This window comes from Peromyscus eremicus, chromosome 12 (assembly GCF_949786415.1).
Source record: "Peromyscus eremicus chromosome 12, PerEre_H2_v1, whole genome shotgun sequence".
Classification (NCBI taxonomy): domain Eukaryota; kingdom Metazoa; phylum Chordata; class Mammalia; order Rodentia; family Cricetidae; genus Peromyscus; species Peromyscus eremicus.
In genome coordinates, this window is record NC_081428.1 from 54,717,720 (window position 1) to 54,724,336 (window position 6,617).

Consider the following 6,617-nt stretch of genomic DNA (forward strand, 5'->3'; position numbering starts at 1 on the left):
TTGTCATCTTAGACTTAGTTTACATTGATTTCCTTTTCTCTTACACATGAGTCATATTTTCTGTTTTTCATTTTGAAAGTTACATGTATTGGGTATTGTGGTTGAACCATTACAGAAACCACACATTCTGTTATCTTGCAAGAATGACAGCCTTTGTTTGTTTATCAGTTAGTGTGAATAAATTCAAACTCTTATTTTTTTTTCTTATAATGGGCTGTAAATGCCATTTCTGTTTAAATCATTCCATCATGTTTGGCTCTTTGGGGGTAGCCTTGCATAGTTGAAATTCAGGGGTCAGGCAGGGACATCAGCAGATTTTACAAATTTTCTTTGCTTTTATTATCTGAGGACCCTCTCATTTCAGCTTTGAAGATAGATAGCTCATTAGATTTTCTCAGGTATTTTATGTCAATAAATACTTCAGCTCGCTAGTCAAGTTTGTACAACCTAGCGTGGTTACCACACTACTGAGTTCTGCAGCTGGGGAAAAAAAGTCACAAAAAAAGGAAATCTTCAACTAGTATTTTATTTTCCCAAATATTGACTGCCTCTAGTCTCTGTTTACTGTTCCATGATCTATTGTGCTTTCACCGCTCTTTTCATTCAGTGTAGAAGCTGGGAATTACACTTTCTTTTTGAGAAAAATGTAAGTGCATTTGTGTAGTCAGAATTATTCTGTGTCCCTCCTGGCCCCGCATGGTCCAGACAAATCTCTCTCACCCACAGTCCTGCAGCCACTTATAAAATAATTATCCAGAGGCTTAATATTGTTATAACTGCATGACCGTTAACTCAGGCTTATTATTGACTAGCTCTTACATTTAAATTAACCTACAATTCTTATTTATGTTTAGCCACATGACTTGGAACCTTTCCTCAGTTCTGCCTTGTCATCTTGCTTCCTCTGTGTCTGGCTGGCGATTCCTAACTCTGCCTTTTCTCTTCCCAGAATTCTCCTCATCTGCTTGCCCCACCTATACTTCCTGCCTGGCTACTGGCCAATCAGCATATTATTTATCAACCAATCAGAGCAACACATATTCACAGCATACAAAACAACATCCCACAGCACATTTGCATGAATTTTGTGATTTAAACTCATTTATAAGTTAGCTGTATAACTGGTATGCTTTGCTAGCCTCCTATAATATTAATTTAATTATATTTATTTGGCATGATAATCTATTGGCTGTGTTGCTTTGTATAGTTTTATGTTTTATTATATTTTTCTATGCTTTTGTTAATAATATTTTATTTATAATTTTAGCTTAATAATATTTTATACTGTTAGTTTGTAGTATATTTCATATAATTACTGAAAAGTCAGCCATCTAGCTGACTTTCACCTTTAGTTTTCTTTAAAAATTATAATCTATTCAATAGTCACACATACATAAGTGCTTAGATCAAATCCATCCCAATTCTCTTCCTTTCAATATCTCCCCTCCAACTTATCATCCTTTAATATTCACAAAATAGTACTACCTGTTGCACATAAGTATGAGACCATCTACGGGAGCATTGAGTAGCTTCTCAGAATCTACATCCCTGAAGAAAACTGCATATCCTTTTCAAAGTAGCCATAAATTCTCAATAGCTCCTCAGGTAGGAGTGGGAATTTATGAGTCCTCCTAAAATCCATGCTGGGATGTTGGCTGGCTTGCTCTTATGCAAATCTTGTGGAGGCAGTCATGGTTGCTATGAGTTTATGTCCACAGCTACTTTGTCATTTGCGGAAAATAGGGTTTTTCTAAAGATGTCTACTCCCATTTGGCCTTTACAATCTTTCTACTCCCTCTTCTGTGAGGATTATTGAATATGGCTATGATATAGATATCCCACTTAGACCTGAGCACTTTGTAGTCCTATATTCTTGGTACAGTGAACAATTGTGAATCTCTGTATTAATCACCATCTACTTAAAATATTATAGGTTGTAGATAGAATAATACACTAATCTATAGGTATAAAAATAAGATGTTGGGGAAAACTTATTGCTATATCCATTTAGCAGAATAATAGTAACAAATTCTTACCTAAGGCTTATGACCTAGCCTGTGGCATTTGTCTTCCTGGGTTTGTGTTACTTCACCAGAATGAATATTTCCAGCTACTTTCATTTCCCTGCAAAAATTTGTATTTACTTTTTTATAGGCGAATAATATTCCACTATGCATATTAATCACATTTTCATTATTCACTTACTATTAATGGGCATGTAGGCTGTTTCCATTCCTTGGCCACCATGAATAGAGCAGCAATGGATATGGGAAAGCAAATATCTCTGTAGTAGAAATAGAGACCTTAGGTAGGAAATTTGAAAACCATAATCCAGCTGCAAGTCCTCTCCTCTATAGCCTTCTTGCCTAATAAACCTGTCTAGGAAAGAACAGAAAAAAATGATCCTCACATGCACCCTATGAGTGGATCAAAATAGGTCATGGTACAGTGTAGAGATCCAATAGAACTTCCAGGAAACAACTTACAATCCCCCATTTTGTCATGCCAGAACCCCAAGAACACTAAGACAGACCAAGTACTCCTACCTCCTCTTCTGTACACAACATTACATGGAGCCAGGTAAAGCCTGAGGGTTCTTCAACATTTTTCTTTCAACTCAGCAAGCTTGTGTCAATAACTCACTTTATGAATATTACTTTGTTGTTTTCTGATATTTAGTTTCAACTATTGCACAGTGTCTCATAATGTCTCACTTTTATTTGCATATTGCTCAGTTAGGCTTTATGACTATTGTTTATCTTTCTCTATTCAGTTTACTATATGACATTTTTACTATAATTTTCAATGATACGTCATATATTCTTTCTCTTATTCCTGTGAATTTTCTTTTTTCCTCTCTTCCTTATCTCCTTGTCTTTGTACTTCTTGGTTAGAACCTTCCATAGTTTAACAATCTCTAAAATCTGTGGACTCCAACAGTACCCCAACTTTCACTCTCCTCAATTATTTTCTCTTTTCAAAGCCAATGTTTTAATTAATACTTACCTTTACCCACCCAACTTTCCTCCAACTCCAAAGCTTATTAACCAAAATCTGAGTGTCATTTTACTATCCTTTGTTGTTTGTACTCTAACAGTTATTGAAGTCAAAGGAACCAGTGATATCTTTTGACTAATACAACATTTACATGGTAGTAAAATCAAGCAGCTATAGTTGGTTGTTTATTACTTTACATCCTACTTGGGGAGTAACATAGAGTTTACACTAAGTACCTTGAGCTCCTGGGCTAAAAAGTATTTTCTAAACTGCGCACTCAACTGTTTCACATTCAATTTACACATAAATACTATAAATACTTTGAGTGAAAGAACGTATGTCATAGAATAATAGTCAAGGAAATAGAAGAAGGTGTGCACATACCAATGTAAAAATACAAGAACCTGAAAATACAATGACAGCATTACTTCTCCAAAAATTATTTGTCTATTAATGACATCTAGTGAGTTATAGGAAACGTCAGGCAAAGAACTCAAAAGAATGACTTAATGTATATTTTAAAAGTATCAGAGCTTTTGGGGAAACAAAGCAAGAGAAAAAATTACTTGGTGAGGGCAAACATCCAGATAGATAAGGTGTTGTTGTGAGAGAGCCTAGGAAGCTTCAGGGGCCACATAGACATCTCACACTAGGCAAGGCACCCACCGGCTTAGGATACAGAAATGTTCTTAGTCATTCGGCACTATCCAGACAAGTTCTTTGTAGTTGATACTAGCATCTCCACTTCTTCCTCTGTCATCTTTTCACCCAGTGTGACAAGGACATGATGGATTTCAGCACCCAGGGTTGTACTGTTCCCTTCTTTGTCAAATACATGAAGGTCTTTAATGTAATCCTCATAAGTTCTCTGGTCCTTGCTCTTGGCTTCAGGCTAAAGTGTGGAAAGGAAGGGCTCAAAGTCCAGCATGTCTACATTCATCTCATCACTCTTGGGATTCCAGAGGACCTTAAGCACCTTAGTGTTGGTAGGGTTCTCACCCATAGCCCTCATCATGTCCCTACATTAACTGTATAGGATGTCTTCCTCACCTGTTCTCTTAAACAGCTGCAAAGCCTTCTTGAATTCTGTGGTCTGGTCCTCTGTGAAGTCACACATCTGGGCTGGTCAGCTCTAAAGGATCTGTTTCAACTTAAAATCTGAAAGCCAAAAGTGTCTGGAAAGATGTATTTCAAATTGCCCACACAAGCTAATATACACAACAAGGCCATCTTTTAGGTTTGAAGTAAAAAATAAAACCTTTGAGGTTTGCGAGATGTGTGAGAGTACTGCTGCTCTTGCAGAGGACCAGAGTTCAGTTCCTAGAATAAACAACCCAAATGGCTCACAACTGCAAGTAACTCTAGTTCCAGGTGATCTAATGTCCCCTTCTGGCCTCCATGAGAACCTTCATACATGTAGTATACATACAGACAAGCAGGCACATATAAATAAAAATAGTTTAATTAAAAAGTAATAAAAACCTTTCTATGATTAAAAAAATTGATTAAAGGAATTTGTGGTTGTCACAGAGCTCCAAAACTTAGTAGGCCCCCAGACCTTAGCACAACTGACTCCATGATGGATGTACCATTCAGCCTGTAAAACTCAGCATGTACATAGCACCACCTGCCAAAACTAAAATGAAGATCTAATCCATCAAAGTCCATACTTCTGGAAAAGTCTCTAAATGCACTAACCTGGGTTTTTGGATCCTATAGTTCTGCTTCCGGCTAGCTGTTCTTATTAACTGAAATATGTCAACCCAGGACATGGTTTTGTGCTTAAAATCTCACCCCAAGGAAGTCTGTGCCTATAATTGGATCCTTCACACCCAGTGTAATTGCCAGCAGGCTAATGAAGACTTTCAACTGACTTAAACTCCTGTTCAAGTGAGTTCTCTCTGGTAAATACACCACAATAATGATAACTAAGTGAGCTCTACAGAAGATATTTGTAGGAATCCCTCAGGCTAGAAAGAAAACCAAATCTATCCATGAGGGCACAAGAAAGAATAACATGATAGACAAAAAAAAATAGTTAAACAAAAAAGGAAAAAATAATACAGAATCAACAAAAGACAGGAATCAATACACGCCTTTCAATAATAATTCTGTATATTAATGAACTTAATTGCCCAATAAGAACACACACACTAGTAGATTTGATCAAACATCAAGAAGAAATTATTAATTGCCTTCAAGAAATAAAAATCACCATAAAAGCCAGACCACAATTTAAGATGAAAGGATAGAAAGAATATATTTAAAGCGAAGGAAACTTGGTAACAAGTAAGTTTTGTTGTCCTAATATCTAGCAATATAGTCTTTGAACCAAATCTAGTGAAGCAAAAAAAGGGAAACATAAAGAAGTTCATTTTATACTGATTACAGGAACAGTTCATCAGGAGGACATGGGATTCTAAGCATACATGCCTGAACACATGTGAACCCAATTACATTAAACAAGTACCATTAGATGCAAAGGTACAGAATAAATCTAGTGGAATAGTAGTAAGTGACTTCAATTTCACACTCCAACTCACTGATAGATCTTTCTAACAACAAAAATACATGGAGAAATGTTCAGGTTAAATGAAATTACAAATCCTATGAAATTAACAGGAATCTATATAACACTTCATCCAAATATATTTTTTTACACTGCCAAATACATTCTTTTTAGAAGTCCATGGGTCTTTCTCCAAAATGGATTATATATCTGGTCACAAAGCAAAACTATAAAACTACAGAAAAATTGGAATAATTCCTTGTATTCTACATGAAAACAATGGAAGAGTACAAAACAATAATAAAAAAAAAAAACCCTAGAACACGCACAAACTCATGGAGGTCATACAGCAAATGATTGAATAGATATTTGAAGGAATGTAAAATGAAATAAAAACATTCTCTCAAATGAAAATGCCAAAACCCCTCCCAAACATATGGAATATAATAAAAACAGCCTTAAAGGGAAATTTTATAGCTACAAACTGTAGACTTCTAGGCCACTTCCATTTCCTAGCTATTGTGAATAGAGCAACAATGAACATGGTTGGGCAAGAACCTCCATAGTAGGATTTCAAATCCTTTGGGTATATGCCAAGCAATAGGACAGCTAGGTCATAAGGTAGATCTAATTTTTGCTTCTTCATAATTTTATTAGCTGATTTCCAGAATGATTCTCTACTAGGTTGAAATTCCACCAACAGTGAGCAAGGGTTCCCCTTTCCCTGTATCCTCACCAGCATTTATTGTTAGGTGTCTTCTTGATCATATCTACTCCACTGGGTTATCATAAAGTCTCAAAGTAGTTTTAATTTGCATTCTCGTTATTGCCCTGCTTGGTGAACACTGTTTTAACTATTTTGTGACTGTTTAATTTCTTCTGTTGAGAACTATCTTTTAAAATTTACAATTATTTGATTGGGTCATCAATTACCTTGATGCTTTGTTGGGTTCTTTGTATATTTTGGACATTAATCCTTTATAGATATATACTTGGCAAATATTCTCTCCCACTCACCGTAATTACTGAAATACTCATTTCAAAATTTCATGTGTATTTAGAACATATGGGATTCTTTTGATTATCATCACCATCCTAGAGATATTAAAGC

The 6,617-nt window shown here is 35.6% G+C and overlaps 1 pseudogene; it reads right to left on the reverse strand.

Moving 5' to 3' along the window:
* Positions 1-3,700: 3,700 nt before the first annotated feature.
* On the reverse strand, positions 3,701-4,114 carry LOC131922753 (myosin light polypeptide 6-like; annotated as a pseudogene).
* Between the last annotated feature and the right edge of the window lie 2,503 nt (positions 4,115-6,617).